Raw genomic sequence first — 22,033 nt, forward strand, 5'->3', positions numbered from 1 at the left:
AATTGATCCAACAAGAAGGTGCCACAATACTACCGAAGTACCATCAGCGTAATCACATTGCCCTTCCTGAAACATATACCCTCGTCAAATCACTCCAATTAGCAATATCACTTCCTTAATCATCTGAAGATCATCCCCCTAATCATCTGAAGGTCATTTCTCTAATAATCCGAAACTGCCCGTGCTGCCTAAGAATTTTATGGCCTTCCATTCAAAATTGAACTGTAACCTTACACACACGATTCTCAATCCTTAACAACATACCGCATAACCCATACCATCTTAGGATAACCATGAGAACTTCATATCCCTTCTGAATCATAAGCAACTATGCATTCCACTAACCAAAAACTCTCCACTGATTCCATCTAGAAGAGAACCACTATACATCCCATGCTCCTCACGCCAATAGGAAAAATATACCTCTCTAACTGTGGTGGAAACCATCAAGAACTCTCCGAGTTCCCTTTGCACAAATCAGACATGTCAGGACTGAATCCTTCTAACTCAACCAAGCTAAGAAAGCCATCAAAACCTAAGAGCATCACCGCAAATACCTGAAAGAACTTATTACCTCGAACACACACCAGGAATTAATCATATCCTTACCATACCGATTCGGTCTACTATAAAGCTACCCCATCTATCTAAATTTCCTTCTAATTCATCTTCAACCTGATATTCTTTCTTAATTATTCCCAAAAGCACTACATTCAAAATACTTCGCTCTGATGAACTTCCTGTGGATCTAAATCCGTTACCTCCTAATATTAATACATAGAATCCCACAATTAATATAGAAAACACCACAAGTCTTGATGTCTTCCAAGGAAAACTCAGTTTCTATCCATAAGTACTACTTGAAAGCCTCCAATTATTGCATGTAAAATTTTGAACACAATAGGACCATTCTCTAGAGGCATCCACTCTACTCAAACCGCAGTTAGATTGATTAAATGAACCGAACAACCTATGCTTCATTTGCACTCCGACACTGTAGAATGTGACCTCATTTCAATATAACCAAGCAACTTCCTGCCCCATGCACCGAGAATTCCTTACCAACTACAACTCAAGTCATTCCCCGATTCTCGTACACCCATAAGGCATAACATAACCTTTATTGAAATTTCCTTTACTCGAGCCATAACTGATTCGCAAATACGCCTCAAACTGGAACCATTAGAGCACATAACCGTGCAATCAACTATTCAATAGCGGACTCCCCCCACTTGGCTCAAAGCCATGGATTGAAACACGCACCATAACTTATAATGCGTATACTTTATTGCTTCCATAATACCATAGTGAGATTAGACTCCGTCCTTCATAAGCTCTTGAAACGCCGACCATCGGGTACTTTAACTCTATGCAAATCTCGCATTCACTCTCGTAGCAGTTAAGCCCACTCTATTAAGTGTGAGCACGTGATTTTTACTTCACGAGACAATCGCTCCAAAAGAAATAAAAAATAACAACAATTGATCCCGTTGTACAATTTTGGGATTTTTACATGGCACTTCGTTAATTGTTTATGACTTTGGCCCATTTTTACTTTATTAAAACAAAATACAAAAAATGTACGTGTCATGCATAATCTGAACCGTAACATGGTTGTTAAATAGAAAAGCATAAACAGGCATCTTTGCCCGTGATTTTGTTTTGTTTGATTTTTACCTGTTTTGAATTATTTTAATGTGTGTGCAAATAATTGTATTAGGTGTTTATTTTAATTTGATTTTACTTAGTTTTGTATTTTTATAATAAAAGAAAAAAAAAAGGCCCTTCCTTTCCGGACTTGGGCCAATTTGTTAAAATTGGCCCAAACAAACAATGCACAAAACCAGGCCTGCCCGGTCCAGTCCAACCTGATACCCAGGGTGTCCAAACGACGCCGTTTTAATCCAGTTTGATCTGGGCCGTTGATCTCAGATTGATCAACGGCCAAGATCACATTTCTCATACCCACGAACAAAACCCGACCCGTTTCCACCCGGACCAACCCAAACCCCCTTTAGTTGAAACGACACCGTTTCCCCTAAACCCTTAGATCCAAGCCATCGATTTCAGTTGATCCAACGGCTGAGATCAACCCACCCATGCCATATATAAGCCCTTTAACCTTACCCTGCCCCCCATCTAATACCCCAGCTCCCGTCTTCACCATCTTCCCCATCAAACCCTAGAGTCGCCCCTGTATCCTTCACCATGAAAACCGGCGGCACGGACGCCGGTGACCCCACCCTCAACACCATAGAAGCCCCTTGCCATCCGGAACACGGATCTGTTAACCATGTAGTTCGAATCCCTTCCCACCTTCTCGAATCTTCATTTGAAGATTCGAGTCAAAACTCGATCTACGCGGTTTAACCCCAGTTTCACACCAGACACTCCCCAGACCCCCTTCGTGACCAAACCATGCTTGGTTTGGTCCGAATCTGATCAGGGAAGCATGAATCCCAGATCTGAGTTTTGGAACTTTGTGATTCTTCGTCACTGGTCCATATCCGTTCAACCGAAGAGATTAAGGTCTAATGGACTTTAATCAAAATGTTTCTCATCTGAGAAACACTTCGATTAAAGTCCGTTCAGCCTTAAGAAAGGTCTGTCCAATTCCGAGTCAAGGTTTTGATTTTTCGAGATTTGAGGTGAGTCTTGTTTTCTTTCCTTTATTTCTGTTTGGTCCATGTAAGTGATTAAATGTCTGTTCATGTTTTGTTTCAATTTGTGTCTTTGAATTTTTACCAAACTTCTGTTTGTCCACTTTGCCTGAATCACTGTGTTTGTGTCTTTTTCTACTTGTCCTGATAGTGTGTATGTATGTATTTGTTGTGCAATTAGTTGAATTCCAAATTTGTACTGATTAACTGATTCCTCGAAGCACAATTCTGCTCAGTCAATATAATGCGAACCTTGTGTGATACTGTTAAATGTCGGATTTTTGGCTACGATTGTATGTGTTATAACTAATATAGTCGAGTCGACATGTGTCGTCAATTAGTTTCAACTGTCTGAACAAAAATAAATCGATTTGCTTCTGTTGAACATTGCCTGAATCAATTAAGAACCAAGTTCAATTACTTATAGTTGTTAATATGATTTCAGAAACCTAAGGCTTGGTCTGTAATTGAAATCTGAGTTGATGGCATGTGCACTTGTGCACAGCATGTGCATTGTGCACAGCCTGTTTCCTGCATAAAAGGGCTTTTAATTTAAAAATGGTTTGACAGCATATGCTGTCAGATATATTCTACTACCCATACTTTGCTTTAGTTTAAAGAAGTATTAAACCTTTTAAAGGTTAAATCCGCCAGGGAATGTTGATGGGGTTTAATACTTAATTAGCTAAAGTGGAACTGAAAATGGAAGGCACATGGGAGGGGTATGTTGCTATATCCTAAACAGGCTGTTGAAAGGGGTAAGGGGAAAGGCTTATAAAAGAGGGAGGACATCTGATAGAAAAGGGGGCTGGAAAAAAAACCCTGGAGATTAGAAAAAAAAACACACATCTAGAGGGACAGACATAGAGGGATACACAGACTGTGAGTAGATAAGAGAAAAGAGAGAGCTGATAGAGATAGACAGAGAGAGAGGCACACAGTGAGGAATAATTTGAAAGAAAGAAAGGGTAACACACGTTGAGAGACATACACACACACACATAGAAACAGACATTGACAAGAACAGAGTGATTTGAGGAGAGAACATTTTGAGAATGAAAGGGAGGAAAACAGAAAACTGGAAAAGAATTCTTTTTGATGACACGGACAGGCAGGATTAGAAATTACATCTTTTGGTTGCTGTCTTGATTTCACTAGTCTTGACCTGTTTGTGCAACATTGATTTCTTCCAAATCCCAGCTGAGTCTGCTTGGTTGTTGTTGTTTTACTCGAAGACTTGGTCTAGTTGAGTATTCCCAGTTGAGGTGGTGATTCCATCCCAATTGTTTTGTGAGTTGTTGTTGCTGCCCTACTGTTGTTTGCTGTCGCTGCTGCTATTCTGTCCTGCTGCTACTGTTAATTCTGTTTCTTTGCTGCTGCTGATTTCCCCATCTTCTTCCTCTTCTCTTTTGCATTTTCAGTATTTCCAGGTACACATCTCAAATCTCACATTGGTGTAGCTGATTGTACATTGAAAAGCATGAATAGAAAGAGTTGAAGGAGTCACAATCACTTGTTATTCATGAATATTGTTAAGTTGTGTGAATTTTAGTTTATAGCTAATAGAGAATACATTGGTGAGTTTGTAGTTAAGTAGATTTTATGTTAATCTGAAACTGCGGTATTTGATTCGTTTAGTAACATACAGGATGTAAACACAATCCATGGAATGTGACACTATTTATACAATTGTTAAACTTAAACTCATTCTTTAGCATGCTTGAATTGGTAGGGGCAAATAACTATTAAATCTAGCAGATATAATATCGTTTTGAATCATCTAGTTTCGATTTCTTCAGGCAGTTTATAGGACGAGTTTTGAACATCGTCAGTAACATCTTTTAATAAAGAACTCCATTAATCCTGTTTAAGCAACTTGGTTTGAATTCGACTTAAGGACGTCGTTCGGTTTAAGTATTGCATTTCATCAATCTCATATGTAATTTCTTTGTTCAACCAAAGCATGTCCATAAGGTATGAAGTCTTTTCACTTTATAAGTAATTAATCAGAAATTAATAGGAGTCCGGTTTAGGCCGAAGCCTATACTTCAATTAGCATACATTTTTCTTCTTCTATTTCTGGAAACAAATAATAGAAATGTAGTCACTTTAGAATATCCTCTTCTAAAATAATGAGACGAGCCTCTCTAAATAAAAAATGCAAATCGCGGGGCCCTCGATGATTAACCATAATAAATACTTAGAATTTGGGATGGACTGTTTTAGTGAATTCCACTGCCTTCCCCAAAGATAATAACGCGTTAGATTCTTTAGGCGCGACACTAATTAAATTACATTCTTAAATTCGGGTGCGCATTTATGTGACCCAAATTCAAATCTCAACGGAGTCGAAATGTGCTAACAACTACGGGTGCATTGATTGTGACGTGGTTCGAGATACATTTTCACGACGTTGCAATTCTATAAAAATAAATGATAATAATAAAAGCGGTTTAAACTTAATAAAAGCACATAAGTCACAACATGTATTTTAAATCAGATATTTAGCCATTATAACAATTTAAGCGACCGTGCTAGAACCACGGGATTCGAGGGTGCCTAACACCTTCCCTCGGGTCAACAGAATTCCTTACTTAGAATTTCTGGTTCGCAGACTTCATTCGGAAAAGTCGAAAATTTCCTCGATTTGGGATTCAAGATAAACCGGTGACTTGGGACACCAAAAGCCAAACCTTTCCCAAGTGGCGACTCTGAATTAAATAAATAATCCCATTTCGAATATTGTCACTTAAATTGGAAAAACTCCACCCGCGCATTTAACCCTTCGGGGCCGGGCGCGCAAAAAGGAGGTGTGACAGCTCTGGCGACTCTGCTGGGGACTTAACCCAGAACCACTGGTTCAGGGTTCAAGAATTCGAGCTTAGGATAATTGTTATATTTGGCTTTATTATCTGATATTTATTACATGTTTTTTGCATAACGTGCTAAATGTTGTCTTTTACCGCTTTGATATTATCTGAACTGTATATAAACTGTGCCGAAACCCTTCTCTTCTTACCTCCGGGGAGAAGCTCGCTGGTCGAGACTCCCTATTCTGTTAGTGTCAATACCTAAAATAAGAAAGAGGTCGGACAAGTTACAAAGCCGGACGATCTCGCGGGTCCCCGGTATGTAGCCCCCTCCTCGACTCGAGTTGTCCGCTCGGGTACACAGTCTAGAACAAATACCCAGATTACGAACCTAGAATAACTTGACTTCATGCCGGATCCCTAGTAGGAACGCTTATTTGCATCATGTTGCATTTGACTTAGAGGACTCAACACAGGGGTTGGGTCCGTCTAGGACAGGCAACCTGAAATGAAAAGACCATCATGCTGCATTCCTATCTGTGTTGTGCATTCATTTGCTTCGGTTCCGCATGTTGACCGGTTCCTAAAAAAAAGAAAATAGCAGCGTAGGGGACATAATTACTTATTTTGGAAAATAAGACCAATGTCCAAGTAGTATCAAAACCTCGCCGGAATTTTTCTAAAAAAAAAATTGTCTTTTTATTGAAAGTTAAAAAAAATATATAAATTTTTTTCTTTTATCACTTTCAAAATCAAAAAAAAGAAAAAGAAAAGGTATTTATTTTAAAAGTAAAAAAAAAACGGAAAGTTCATAATTCAAAAAAAATGTTGTTTCTTTCATAGTACCCCTTTTATGAATTCAGACTAATAGTCCAATTTTCCTAAAAAAATATAATAAATATTTTCTTTAGTCTTTATCTCTTTTCAAAAATAATAAAAATACGTATTCTTGATTTCTAGGTTTATTCGATTTTCCCTATTTACTGCATGCCCGAACTACGCCGGTTTGATTCTCACCGGATGTGAGATACGTAGGCAACCCTCGTCGGGTTCAACCCCCATTTTGCTAAAATAGCCAAAATAAAAAAAAATGCGTTTCAAATTTTTAAAGAGTCATAAATAAGTCAGGTGACGTTGTTTTGTCATAAATAGCCGAATGTTCCCGAAAGGGACGCCGGAAGGCTGACTTTGCATAAACAGCCACCTTTGGGTCTTGTTTAGCTTTTTTATCCAGTAGACCCACACAGCCTTAAAATCTTCGTCCCCGAAGTGTTTAAAGGCCGTGTTCAAAGCTTGATCCCCTCTGTAAGAATATTTTGAGTCAGTCATTTTGTTAAAATCACCTTAATAAATGTGCAGGATGAGCACGATGCAAAATGAACATTTTTCAATAATGACCAAAATCCCTGTCAAGTTACGGCTATGGTGGAATGATCTAGGTGTTGAAGGACAAAATGAGGTTAAGAAATATCTGAAAGGTCTTGTGGGTCTGTTGGAAATCCAACCTCGGGGAGATATCATAAGGGCTTTGATCACCTACTGGGACCCGGCGCACAACGTTTTCCATTTCTCTGATTTTGAACTCACCCCGACTTTGGAAGAAATGGCTGGGTACATCGGGAATGCTGAACTTCCGTTAAGACAGAAATACTTGGTCGCCCCAAGAGTCGTCACGGTACATCGGTTCCTGGATTCATTGAAAATACCTAGAACAGTCCACAACCCGGATCTAGCAGCCGGATTCTGTACTCCATGCTTCATATATGATAGATACGGTCACGAGGGGGGATTCAATAATCCAATCAACAAACTGTGCAGCAAAGGAGTTCGTCAGAAGTGGGACGAGCACAGACGGGTGGCGTTCATGATAACGTTTCTGGGTCTTCTGGTATTTCCCAGGAAAGATGGAAACATTGATTTGAAGATATCTGGGGTCGTCAGCACTTTACTCACGCAAAGTGACAGTACTCTCGCGCCTATGGTGGTATCCGACATCTTTCGAGCTCTCACAGCTTGTAAAGCTGGGGGAAATTTCTTCGAAGGTTGTAACTTGCTCCTACAGATATGGATGACCGAGCACCTCTGCCATCATTCCGAGATTTTGAGCCATGGTTCCCCGGAAAAGACCCGCATAGAAGAATCTTACACGAGAACCAAAGAGATCATTTTGCCCAAAGGAGTCCTGGCATGGACCTCGTTCTTTCAAGCTCTTACTGCCAGCCAAATACAATGGACGTTGGGATGGTTGCCTGTTGATGAGATCCTATATATGTCTGCAGCTAAAACTCATTTCTTGCTGATGGGGCTTAAGAGCATTCAACCTTACGCACCCTGCCAAGTTTTGAGACAGTTCGGAAGATGCCAGACAGTACCTCATGAGGAAGATCTTAGCACTCAAGCAATCGAGATAAGTCCTAACGGACAATTCCCAGAAGCAAAGATTCGCCAAATCTGGAGTGAGTGTCAATATTTGAAATCAGATACTTGCGTGCGGGATCGAGCCAAAGGAGAGACGGTGCCAGGTTACCTTGCATGGTATAGAAGAGAACTTGAGCATGAAAGGCCGGCCAAGAGACCCCACATCCGGAATTTCACCGAATCATCGCAAAGATAGTGGGATTGGTTAGCAAAGGAAAGAGGCTATTGCGACGAAATCAGCAGGTTGAAGCAGCAAGTGGAAAGTATGAAATACGAGCACAACGTGCAAATTGCTACCGATCTGGGAAAGCGGAACAGGTTAATTCAAGAAAATGAAACGCTCAAAGCCCAGATCAAACAGATAAGGGTGGATGCGGATAGACAACCAAGGCGTCAATCAGACGATCAGCTGATAAAAAGGCTAAAAGGTGAAATCAGGGAATGGCAAGATGGTTTGGAGAAATCTGAAAACATCATAGCAGAGCTCAGGGCATAGTGGGATACAAGAGCAGATAAGCATCGTCGATACCTGAATCAATTGGAAGGCGACTACGAGAAGACTGTTGTTGAAATGAAGAAAGAGCTGGCTACACTCAAGATCAAAGAAGCTAATCAGGCTAAGGATTTCCAAATTGAGAGCAGATACTGGTACGACTCAATAGCCCAGATAAAGTTGGAAGTACGGCGACTGAAGCATCAGCATATACAGGATGCTCAAGTATTCAAGATATGTAGCGATCAGATAAAACGCCTACTCGTAGAGAAAAAGCAAACCAGAGATAGGATCAAGGCCATTGCCCATGCCATCACCAGACGATGTCTACGATGTGAGAACATGTCCAGCGTTACCGTCCTCTCGGCAGTGATGGGTTATGTCAAGCAGACTATGCATGAGCTGGAGCAACTTGAGAGGGATATCACGCCTAGGACCGCGGCGAGGCCGAACGATGCCCCGCGGACACCAATTTTCAAAACCATAATGCACTCATAAGTCAAGCCTGTATCTTAGCATCTTCTGCCTGTTTTTCCATCAGGGTGATTTTTAGTCTATTTTGAGTCTAGGTTTATTTTCAAAGTTTGCTCTTTCTTTTGCAAAATGTAGTTTGTAATAGAACATTTCAACAATAAAGAGGTTGCTTCTTTTACGCTCATTTGTGTTTTTCGAACTACGTAATGATCTGATTCACGTAGGCGTCGTGATACGTAGGCAATCCTCATCGGATCCGGTCGCATCTCTTTTACTGCAAAAAAAAAAAAAAAAAAAAAAAAAGAAGAAGAAAACTAATAAAAATGACGGAATGACGCATGCTCTCGTAGCAAACATATAGTAATCCACTTAACTGTATAGGTGCATCATGCCCAACGTGAGATTAACTATCTGTTATTTGCTGCAAATTAACCGTGCGTTTGTCGATGAGTATTCCAGGGTTTTTGGAAAGACGGTTGGTTTGGTGAAAGTCTGGCCTCGCACTCATACTTCACGAGGTCAAGGAGAAGTGTTCAACTACCTGTTGTTAGGACCAGAAGCAGTACTCACACTTACTTCACCAGGTCAAAAGGAAGTGTGGAAATGTCTTCAGAAATTCCATTGCAAACAATCCCTGTTTCTGAGGAAAGCTCGATCTCAGCCGTCCTCACACCTGAATCCGCAACTGCGGAGGAAAATAGAATCCTACGGCTCCGCATGTTGGAAATGCTGGACGACTGGAATAATGGGAAAGAGCCGCCAAGTGTCGTCCCCGGATTCCCTGAATTATTCTCCAGGTCAAGTGGGACTTCTAATGTCCCCATAAATTATCCTGCTACCCCATTCGGGTACCCAGCCACCTCAGCCTTCTCTGCTGGATCGCCTTCTGAGCCTCATCCCCGAATGTCATCCACTGATGCAAGCATGAACATCTTTACTGCATCGCCTTGCCCGATTACGGCACAGCCTACCACGTACAAGCCAAGCTTTGACTCATCCTCTTTTACATTCCAAGCACCATCGTTCTTAATGGAACTAACTAGGTTCGCTACCAGTACTAATCCTCTACCGCCTCAGTGCGAGCTTGCACCCGGGCAGGATCAGAACCCCAGAATTGCAGAACAAAATGAGATTGCCAAGAGAATGAGAAGCCTTGAACAAAGTTTGAAGAATATGCAAGGATTGAGCGGACAAAAGAGCGTCTCTTACGCCGACCTGTGCATGTTCCCTCACGTGCACCTGCCAACGGGTTTCAAGACCCCAAAGTTCGAGAAATACGATGGGCACGGTGACCCCATTGCACATCTTAAGAAATACTGCAACCAATTGCGGGGAGCCGGCGGAAAAGAAGAACTGCTAATGGCATATTTTGGGGAAAGTCTAGTAGGGATAGCTTCGGAATGGTATATGGATCAGGAAATGTCCCGATGGCATATATGGGATGATCTCGCCAGAGATTTTGTAAAACAATTCCAGTATAACATCGACATTGCGCCAGACCGAAACTCTCTGTCGAATTTGAAGAAGAAGCCTTCGGAAAGCTTTAGAGAGTATGCTATTAAGTGGCGTGAACAGGCGTCGAGAGTGAAACCTCCCATGGATGAAGTGGAAATGGTCACTACCTTTCTCCAGGCTCAAGAGTCTGACTATTTCCAAAACATGATGTCAGCCATGGGTAAGCCATTCGCGGAAGCGATCAAGATTGGAGAGATGGTGGAAAATGGCTTGAAAACAGGTAGGATTCTGAGTCAAGCAGCCATAAGGGCAACCTCCCAGGCCGTCCAAAGCGGGTCCGGAGGAACGACAAGGGGGAAGAAGAAGGAAGAAACGACTATGGCAGCCTCTGAAGCAAGGGAGTATCGTCATCCCAGGCCCCATTTTCCGGAAAGAGCCCCACAACACTACTACCCCCACTCAAATTTGGCATATGCTCATCAACCTTATATGGTCATGAATGCCCAACCTTATAACCATCCACCACAACAAGCCAACCGAGGCCCAGCTCCACCTCCCAGAAATCAGCCTCCTTACCGCAACCACTATAACCCACAACCCCCGCAGAATAACTACCGCCCCCAGGAGCCACCTCGACGGCGGACTTTCACGCCCATCGGTGAACAATACTCTACTTTGTTCCCTAAGCTAGTCCAGTTGGGTTTCTTGCAACCAATTCCCCAAACGAGGCAAAACCCAACATCACCTTCTTACAAAGCCGGAGTCAGATGCGCCTATCATTCAGGGGCCGAGGGACATGATACAAATGACTGCTGGTCGTTGAAAAGAGTGGTCGAAAATTTGATAGAGCAAGGGAAAATAGTGCTAAGGGACGAAGAGATCCCAAATGTGACTAATAATCCATTGCCCGCTCACAATAATGGGCCGCTGATCGGAATGATTTGTGAAGACAAAGAGTTCGACCCTGCTCTGAAAGCCATAATTGCCATTATCGACACGGGGAAGAGGCCCGAAATCGACCAGAAACCAGAAAAGGGGGAAGAGGTCAAAGTTATCAAGAAAGTGCCCGAAAAGAAGGTGGAGAAAAGAGTGGTACCGGTAAAGGATGAAGTTCTTTACATACCACGAGGTCGAGCTGAGAGGACGCAGAACTTCGGGATCAAAAAGACAAAACCTATGTACGTACCGAAAGGGGCTTATGTGGTCCGGGGGACGATTCAACCACCTCGGCTGAATGAGCCAGTGGTTATCGGACGCGTGCCACAAAAGCCAATAACCAACCTGTCCACAGTGCCGTGGAATTATCAAAAGACTTTGGTGATGTACAAAGGTAAAGAGGTCATGGGAGAACTTCCAGAAAATACTTTCGTTGGAGGGTACTCAAATACCCAAGAACTGAACAACGCCACGCAAAGGCGCTTCCCTCCAAAGAAGCCCGTGAGTGTTGAAGAAGCGGAAGTGTTCTTCCAACAAATGAAGATGCCGGATTACGAAGTGATAGATCAGCTGCGCAAGCACCCTGAGCAAGTATCCATGCTGTCATTATTAATGAGGTCAACCGAGCATCAAAAGATCCTGCTGAAAACCCTGAATGAAGCATATGTACCGGTCGAAACCTCGGTGGAGCAACTAGAGCGGATGACAGAAAGATTCTTCGCCGTCAACCAAATCTCTTTCAACAAGAACGATTTACCCCCGGAAGGAGCAGCACACAACAAGGCCTTGCACTTAACAGTGAAATGCGAGGACTACTATGTCAAGCGGGTAATGCTGGATGGGGGATCAGGTGTTGACATTTGCCCGCTCTCCACGCTACAAAGAATGGAAATTGGGGCAGGAAGAATCCGACCCAACAACGTCTGCGTGAGAGCTTTCGACGGCATCAAGAGAGATACCATGGGAGAAATAGACCTGTTGTTGGTCATAGGACCAGTCGAATTTCGAGTAACCTTCCAGGTGATCGACATGGACACATCCTACAATTTTCTCCTCGGCAGACCTTGGATCCATGCGGCAGGAGCCGTTCCTTCCACTCTTCACCAGATGGTGAAGTTCGAGTACGAAGACCGAGAGATCGTGGTCCATGGGGAAGACAAACATGCCATTTATCGGGACCTATCCATCCCGTATCTTGAACCGAGAGAAGGGAGCGAACATACGGTCTATCAAGCCTTCGAGATTGTACTGGCAGAGCAGCACGAAGAGGGAATACCTTGCCCCCAGCCTTTCTTGTCTAACGCCTCGGTCATGGTGGCCAAAGAGATGATCCGGCACGGATTTAGGCCAGGGAAGGGACTTGGACGAACCCTTCAGGGAATAACAGAACCCATTACTTTGCCAGTCATCAAGAAACCTTTTGGACTAGGTTTCAAACCTACTCCAGCAGACGAAGAATGGGCAAAGAAAAGGAGAAATGAGGGTTGGAAGTTACCTCAACCGTTGCCGGATTTATATGCAACTTTCATCAGGCCAAGGTACGTTGAAGAAGAAGATGATGAGGTCTTCACAGCTGAGGAAATCGAGGAGATATGTGGGGCGATGAGAGAGATGCTCTACGAGGTCCACATGGTTCAACCAGGTGAAGGCACAAGCACTACTGAGATGCTGTACATAGGGCCGAACGCCCAACTTCAAAACTGGGAGGCCACACCATTCCCGACTAGACGGAAGTCCGGGTAGACCTGTCCTGCCACCTTTCCTGTGTCACAAGTTATCTCCAGGACATAACTTGAACGTTTTCTTCCTTTCAATTATTGTTTTGAATTCCTAAGTTGTAAACATTATTGTCTTCCAACTTTCCAAAGAAAAATAAAAAAAAATCATCATTGCTTTCCCATTCTTTCTTTTGTTCTGATTTTTGTTATTTTCTTTTATCTTTCTTTTCAGTCATAATAATGCGGCTTTAAATATGACATGCTTGCGGACTTCACGCCCAGATCACAATGAGTTATTTAACTGCGAATTAATGAACCCAGAACCAGAATATGATGCGGAAGAGGCTTTTAGGGAGATAAACCGAGAGTTGGAATATTTCGAGAATAAACCTAAGCCAAATCTGAATGACACTGAACCGGTAAATTTAGGAACCCCGGAAGAAATCCGGGAGACCAAGATAAGCATTCACACGGACAAGAAAACGCGAGAGGCGATAATTCAACTTCTTTTTGAATTCAAAGACGTGTTTGCTTGGTCATATGATGACATGCCGGGACTAGGTGTTGATCTAGTGGTTCATAAATTGCCGATTCATCCTGATTGTCCTCCAGTTCAACAAAAGCAACGAAAGTTCAAAACTGAGGTCAGTGACAAGATTAAAGAGGAGATCACCAAACAACTGAAAACGGGAGTGATTCGGGTAGTCCAATATACAACATGGTTGGCGAATGTGGTTCCAGTACCAAAAAAGGACGGGAAAACTCGGGTATGTGTAGATTACCGAGATCTGAACAGAGCAAGTCCTAAAGATAATTTCCCGCTGCCCAACATCCACATCCTCGTTGATAATTGTGCCAAACACGAGATACAGTCTTTTGTAGATTGTTACGCTGGGTATCATCAGGTACTGATGGATGAAGAGGACGCCGAGAAAACTGCCTTCACCACGCCTTGGGGCACCTACTGTTACCGGGTCATGCCATTTGGTTTGAAGAATGCTGGGGCTACTTACATGAGGGCCATGACTGCCATTTTCCATGACATGATGCATCAGGAAATAGAGGTGTACGTGGATGACGTGATAGTCAAGTCCAGGACGCAGGATAATCACATCCAAGACTTGAGGAAATTCTTCGAGAGGCTAAGGAAGTATGACTTGAAGCTAAACCCAGCCAAATGTGCTTTCGGAGTTCCGTCGGGCAAACTTTTGGGCTTCATCGTAAGCAGGAGAGGTATCGAGCTAGATCCAACTAAGATAAAATCCATCAGAGATCTGCCTCCCCCAAGAACAAAGAAAGACGTGATGAGTCTTTTGGGCAGGTTGAACTACATCAGTCGGTTTATTGCCCAGCTGACAAGCACGTGTGAGCCCATATTCAAGCTGTTAAGGAAAGATGCGGCGATTAAGTGGACAACTGAGTGTCAAGAAGCCTTTGATAAAGTCAAAGAATACCTTTCGAATCCCCCGGTCTTGGTCCCTCCAGAACCGGGAAGGCCACTTTTCTTGTATCTAACAGTCTTGGAGAACTCTTTCGGCTGCGTCCTCGGGCAACACGACGTAACCGGAAAGAAGGAGCAAGCAATCTACTACTTGAGCAAGAAATTCACCGGCTACGAGGCCAAATACACACTGTTGGAAAGGACATGTTGCGCTCTCACATGGGTTGCTCAAAAGCTGAGACATTATCTCCAAGCCCACACTACGTTCCTCATAAGCAGGTTGGATCCTTTGAAGTATATATTTCAGAAACCAATGCCTACTGGGAGACTGGCTAAATGGCAAATCTTGCTTACGGAATTCGACATAGTCTATGTCACTCGCACGACAATGAAAGCCCAGGCATTGGCAGATCATTTGGCCGAAAATCCGGTCGATGAGGAATACCAGTCGTTGGATACCTACTTTCCAGATGAAGAAGTAAACACCGCAGAAGTGGTCTCGGAGGAAGCTCATGTTTGGAAGATGTTCTTTGATGGAGCCGTGAACGCCAAGGGTGTAGGGATTGGGGCAATTTTGATCTCACCTTCTGGTCAGCATTATCCCGCCACAGCTAGACTTCGTTTCTTTTGCACAAATAATACAGCTGAGTATGAAGCTTGCATCATGGGCATGCATATGGAAATCGATCAGGATGTCGAAGACTTACTGATTATGGGAGATTCTGACTTGATTATCCGGCAAGCTCAAGGCGAATGGGAAACTCGGGATATCAAACGTATCCCATACCGACAATATGTGGAGGACCTCAGCAAGCGCTTTACATCAATAGAGTTCAGGTATATCCCGAGGTGTCACAATGAACTGGCAGATGCGCTTGCTACTTTGGCTTCAATGCTACCCTACCCGGGCAACGCCCACGTCGATCCTTTGGAAATCCAAATAAAGGAAAGACACGGTTACTGCAGTGTAATCGAGGCGGGATCAAATACGCAGCCTTGGTACCATGACATCAAGAGGTTCCTGAAGACGCAAGAATACCCCGAACACGCTACTGGAGATCAGAAGAGGACCATTAGGCGACATGCAAGTGGTTTCTTTCTAAGCGGTGAATTGTTGTATAAGAGGACCCCGGACCTCAATCTTCTAAGGTGTGTCGATATCGAGGAGGCAAGAAAGATCATGCACGAAGTACACGCAGGTGTGTGCGGACCTCACATGAACGGTTATGTCTTAGCGAAGAAAATCCTTCGAGCAGGTTATTACTGGATGACCATGGAAAAGGATTGCTTTAGCTTTGTTCGGAAGTGTCATCAGTGTCAGGTGCACGGTGATTTGATTCATGCCCCTCCCACGGAGCTGCATCCCATGTCTGCACCTTGGCCATTTGTCGCCTGGGGCATGGACGTCATTGGACCAATCGAACCAAAGGCTTCGAATGGACACAGGTTTATACTGGTTGCCATCGATTACTTCACAAAATGGGTAGAAGCTGTCACTCTCAAGTCGGTCACTAAAAAAGCTGTAGTGGATTTTGTACACTCAAATCTTATCTGTCGTTTCGGTATTCCTGCGACTATCATTACAGATAACGCAGCAAACTTGAACAGTCACTTGATGGGAGATGTATGCGAGCAATTCAAGATAACGCATAGGAATTCTACTCCTTATCGGCCGAAAGCCAATGGCGCTGTGGAAGCGGCAAACAAAAACATTAAGAAGATTTTGAGGAAAACAATCCAAAGTTCCCGACAGTGGCATGAGCAGTTACCATTTGCATTGTTGGGGTATCGCACTACGGTACGCACATCAGTAGGAGCGACTCCTTATCTTTTGGTCTATGGGACCGAGGCTGTAATACCGGCAGAGGTAGAAATTCCTTCGCTTCGAATCATTGTCGAAGCAGAAATCGAGGACAGCGAGTGGGTCAAGACTCGGTTAGAGCAATTGACGTTGATTGATGAAAAGCGAATGGCCGCAGTTTGTCACGGACAGTTATACCAACGAAGGATGGCCCGTGCTTACAACAAGAAAGTCCGACCCCGGAATTTCGAAGTAGGTCAGCTGGTACTGAGGCGTATTCTGCCGCATCATGAAGAAGCAAAAGGAAAGTTTGCCCCAAATTGGAAAGGCCCATACATCGTAAGGAAGATATTGCCGAGAGGAGCATTGTATTTAGGTGATATCGAAGGAAATGACCCCGACACAGCAGTAAATGCAGATGCAGTCAAGAGATACTACGTCTAGATCATACTCCAAGTAGTCCTGACACATTTGAAAATGGCGAAGGTTTTATCCCCCACTACTCCCAAACACTACCCAATCCTCTCTACAAAAAAAAAAAAAAACAAAAAAAAAAAACAAAACATTGATTGAGGCCTGAACTACGTTTGACTTGATTCCGAAAGGATACGTAGGCAGCCTCTCCCTGAGGTTCAGTCACACCAACAATAAAATCCCATTCACCCTGAAATTGAAACCGGGGCACGTCGAGCAGTTTAGAAGTTAGTATCAGCTACCTCTCTTTACCAAGTACAAGCCTTCAAATCAATTACCAAAGATAGTGGGAAACCAATAAGCATCACAAATGGAAACCAGCACACCCTGAGTGAGAGAAATAAAATGAGAGAGTCTCGGCGGTGAAAACCTTCGGGCACCACGAGGCGACGGGAGAAGAGAAACCAAAATAAGAGAGCTTGTTTTAGTAAAAACTCGCAAAGAGTGCTATCAAGCGATGATAGGAAGAGAAATGAGAGAGGTCAGCCAGCGAAAACCCGCAAAAGGCGCTGTTGGCCGAAAAAGAATGACTCCACCTCAAGGAGGTTTCGGCAAAGTTCCACCAGGTTTGGAATCACAGATCCGTTCTGGTTCAGAGAAACGCAAGTTCATGGAACGGTCAGGCGCCCAGTCCAAAGAGCATGTCATGTCATCTAAAGCCAGCGTTATCGTCCTCAGATAAGTCTTTCTCGTCCCGAAAAGGGCACCCCCTTCCTGAAATTTGTTTTCTCCTCAAAACCCTTTTGTGTTTTAACCCCAAGTTCAGGATACACCGGAAAAGGTAGGTGGCAGGTTTGTTTGCACGGAATCCCGTCTCTTGAAGGAAAGCGCCTCATTTCGTTGGTACGATTGCCCAAGCCCGATGGATCATGACGTTTGATGGTGTTTAAAGAGGAAAGAGATAAATCTTCCCCAGCAAGTCCGCCTTCGGACAAATCCCCACAGAGTCTCCCACTGTACAAATCCCCACAGAGTCTCTCCTTTGGTACAATCTCCCATAGAGTCTCCCCAATAATAATAAAAAAAATGGAATCTCCCCAGCACATCCCAGCGAGTCCCTTTGTAAAAATTCCCCAACAAGCTTACCCCAACAAATCCTAGAAAGCCCGCTTTGAAATAAATCCCCAGCATGCCCCATTGTACAAAATCCACACAAAGAATCCACTTTGTAAATATTCCCCCACAGAGCTTCCTTTTTGTACAAATTCCCACAGAATACCTCCAATAAAATCCCCGTTGAGAACCTCCAAGCAAAACGGGACAAAAAAAAAGAAAAAAAAAAAAGAAAAAAAAGGAGAGCCTTACGAAGCAAGTCATCACAGAATTTGGAAATACAAGCCTGGGCAGTCTAAAGGTTTCGCCATTCGAATCAAATCAATGGCGGGACTTCGCAACAGAAATAGAGATGCAACAAAGCAATTGGGAACGATCAAGGTCACCGAACCGACCGTCATTTCCGAACTAACAATTGTTCTTTGTCTGAAAAGTTGAAACAGGTATAATCCAAGATAACCGTGCAAGAAGCAGGTGTCGCCCAGAGAGGAAGGTACACGGATACAAGAAACATTTTGGCATTAAGGAATTCACTCAAAAGGTAAGTTCCCGCAAAACTCCCTTTTGTTTCTTTTACTAAAATAAAAAAAATTCAAAAAAAAAAAAGAAGTCAGTGGTTGTTCTCGAATTTTGTCCCCAGCCATCAGCATTAGGGTTTTAAACCCTAAACTGAATTTTTCCTTCAATCAGCATTAGGGTTTTAAACCCTAAACTGAATTTTCCTTTTTAGTCAGCATTAGGGTTTTAAACCCTAAACTGAACTTTTTCCATTCAACCAGCATTAGGGTTTTAAACCCTAAAGTGAGCTTTTCCATGCAATCAGCATTAGGGTTTTAAACCCTAAACTGAATTTTTCCTTTAGTCAGCATTAGGGTTTTAAACCTTAAACTGAACTTTTTCCATTCAGCCAGCATTAGGGTTTTAAACCCTAAACTGAGCTTTTCCATGTAATCAGCATTAGGGTTTTAAACCCTAAACTGAATTTTCCTTTTAGTCAGCATTAGGGTTTTAAACCCTAAACTAAACTTTTTCCTTTCAGCCAGCATTAGGGTTTTAAACCCTAAACTGAGCTTTTCCATGCAATCAGCATTAGGGTTTTAAACCCTAAACTGAATTTTTCTTTTAGTCAGCATTAGGGTTTTAAACCCTAAACTGAACTTTTTCCATTCAGCCAGCATTAGGGTTTTAAACCCTAAACTGAGCTTTTCCATGCAATCAGCATTAGGGTTTTAAACCCTAAACTGAATTTTCCTTTTAGTCAGCATTAGGGTTTTAAACCCTAAACTGAACTTTTTCCTTTCAGCCAGCATTAGGGTTTTAAACCCTAAACTGAGCTTTTCCATGCAATCAGCATTAGGGTTTTAAACCCTAAACTGAATTTTCCTTTTAGTCAGCATTAGGGTTTTAAACCCTAAACTGAACTTTTTCCTTTCAGCCAGCATTAGGGTTTTAAACCCTAAACTGAGCTTTTCCATGCAATCAACATTAGGGTTTTAAACCCTAAACTGAATTTTCCTTTTAGTCAGCATTAGGGTTTTAAACCCTAAACTGAACTTTTTCCATTCAGCCAGCATTAGGGTTTTAAACCCTAAACTGAGCTTTTCCATGCAATCAGCATTAGAGTTTTAAACCCTAAACTGAATTTTCCTTTTAGTCAGCATTAGGGTTTTAAACCCTAGACTGAACTTTTTCCTTTCAGCCAGTATTAGGGTTTTAAACCCTAAACTAAGCTTTTCCATGCAATCAGCATTAGGGTTTTAAACCCTAAACTGAGCTTTTCCATGCAATCAGCATTAGGGTTTTAAACCCTAAACTGAATTTTTCTTTTAGTCAGCATTAGGGTTTTAAACCCTAAACTGAACTTTTTCCTTTTAGCCAGCATTAGGGTTTTAAACCCTAAACTGAGCTTTTCCATGCAATCAGCATTAGGGTTTTAAACCCTAAACTGAATTTTCCTTTTAGTCAGCATTAGGGTTTTAAACCCTAAACTGAACTTTTTCCTTTCAGCCAGCATTAGGGTTTTAAACCCTAAACTGAGCTTTTCCATGCTATCAGCATTAGGGTTTTAAACCCTAAACTGAATTTTCCTTTTAGTCAGCATTAGGGTTTTAAACCCTAAACTGAACTTTTTCCTTTCAGCCAGCATTAAGGTTTTAAACCCTAAACTGAGCTTTTCCATGCAATCAGCATTAGGGTTTTAAACCCTAAACTGAATTTTCCTTTTAGTCAGCATTAGGGTTTTAAACCCTAAACTGAACTTTTTCCTTTCAGCCAGCATTAGGGTTTTAAACCCTAAACTGAGCTTTTTCATGCAATCAGCATTAGGGTTTTAAACCCTAAACTGAATTTTCCTTTTAGTCAGCATTAGGGTTTTAAACCCTAAACTGAACTTTTTCCTTCCAGCCAGCATTAGGGTTTTAAACCCTAAACTGAGCTTTTCCATGCAATCAGCATTAGGGTTTTAAACCCTAAACTGAATTTTCCTTTTAGTCAGCATTAGGGTTTTAAACCCTAAACTGAACTTTTTCCTTTCAGCCAGCATTAGGATTTTAAACCCTAAACTGAGCTTTTCCATGCAATCAGCATTAGGGTTTTAAACCCTAAACTGAATTTTCCTTTTAGTCAGCATTAGGGTTTTAAACCCTAAACTGAACTTTTTCCTTTCATCCAGCATTAGGGTTTTAAACCCTAAACTGAGCTTTTCCATGCAATCAGCATTAGGGTTTTAAACCCTAAACTGAATTTTCCTTTTAGTCAGCATTAGGGTTTTAAACCCTAAACTGAATTTTTTCCTTTCAGCCAGCATTAGGGTTTTAAACCCTAAACTGAGCTTTTCCATGCAATCAGCATTAGGGTTTTAAACCCTAAACTGAATTTTCCTTTTAGTCAGCATTAGGGTTTTAAACCCTAAACTGAATTTTTTCCTTTCAGCCAGCATTAGGGTTTTAAACCCTAAACTGAGCTTTTCCATGCTATCAGCATTAGGGTTTTAAACCCTAAACTGAATTCTTCCTTTGTTCGGCGTTAGGGTTTTAAACCCTAAACTGAACCTCTCCCCAGCTAGTCGGTATTAGGGCTCCAACCCTGAACTGAGCATGCATGTCCTCTTTCATCAATTTTATGAACTTCCTGGCGAATAATTAACGAAATTTTCCTAGTGAAACTGGGGCAGAAAATTTCGTCCGTTTGTTTTCTCCCGCAGGTCTAACCTCGAGCCACATGGATCGAAATGATCCACGAGATGAGTCCCGGTTCGGAATCAACGAAGAAAAAAAAAATGAGAAGATGTCCCGAGATATCGGAGTAAATGGAAGGCAAATTGACTCCAACATTTGGTTAAGGTCCTGAACCCTGCCAATCGCGTCTCACCCACTATCCTAGAGATTAAACAAGTAGCCGCAACTCGCAAGCATCAAGATTCAGATCGGAGTCTACAAGCAGAATCAGCTAAGACCCAAGATCAAGTCGTAAAAGAATCATAGATAGGAATCTTGTAACTAGCAGTTGACATGCATATAAGTAGTTAGTTCAGTTTCCAATTTTCGTTTGGTTGTAATAAGGCGGTCAGTGACGCAGCAGTGACAACAGCAACAGCAGTAGCAGCAAGCATTGCAATCCCATGGTAGTCCCAGCTACCAAAACTTCCCGAACTACATTGACCTGATTCCTGTTTAGCCCAGGATATGTAGGAAATCTTTGAAGCAAGATTCGGTCAGATATTTTAAAAAATGTGTTTCACACGGAGTAGTCCATAGGCAAAAATCGCTCATACACGCTTACTTTATCTTTGCACGAAAACTCTTCGTGTTTCCGAACAAAGAGGGGCAGCTGTGAGCACGTGATTTTTGCTTCACGAGACAATCGCTCCAAAAGAAATAAAAAATAACAACAATTGATCCCGTTGTACAATTTTGGGATTTTTACATGGCACTTCGTTAATTGTTTATGACTTTGGCCCATTTTTACTTTATTAAAACAAAATACAAAAAATGTACGTGTCATGCATAATCTGAACCGTAACATGGTTGTTAAATAGAAAAGCATAAACAGGCATCTTTGCCCGTGATTTTGTTTTGTTTGATTTTTACCTGTTTTGAATTATTTTAATGTGTGTGCAAATAATTGTATTAGGTGTTTATTTTAATTTGATTTTACTTAGTTTTGTATTTTTATAATAAAAGAAAAAAAAGGCCCTTCCTTTCCGAACTTGGGCCAATTTGTTAAAATTGGCCAAAACAAACAATGCACAAAACCAGGCCTGCCCGGTCCAGTCCAACCTGATACCTAGGATGTCCAAACG

Source organism: Nicotiana sylvestris, chromosome 2 (genome assembly GCF_000393655.2).
Source record: "Nicotiana sylvestris chromosome 2, ASM39365v2, whole genome shotgun sequence".
NCBI classification, from domain to species: Eukaryota; Viridiplantae; Streptophyta; class Magnoliopsida; order Solanales; family Solanaceae; genus Nicotiana; species Nicotiana sylvestris.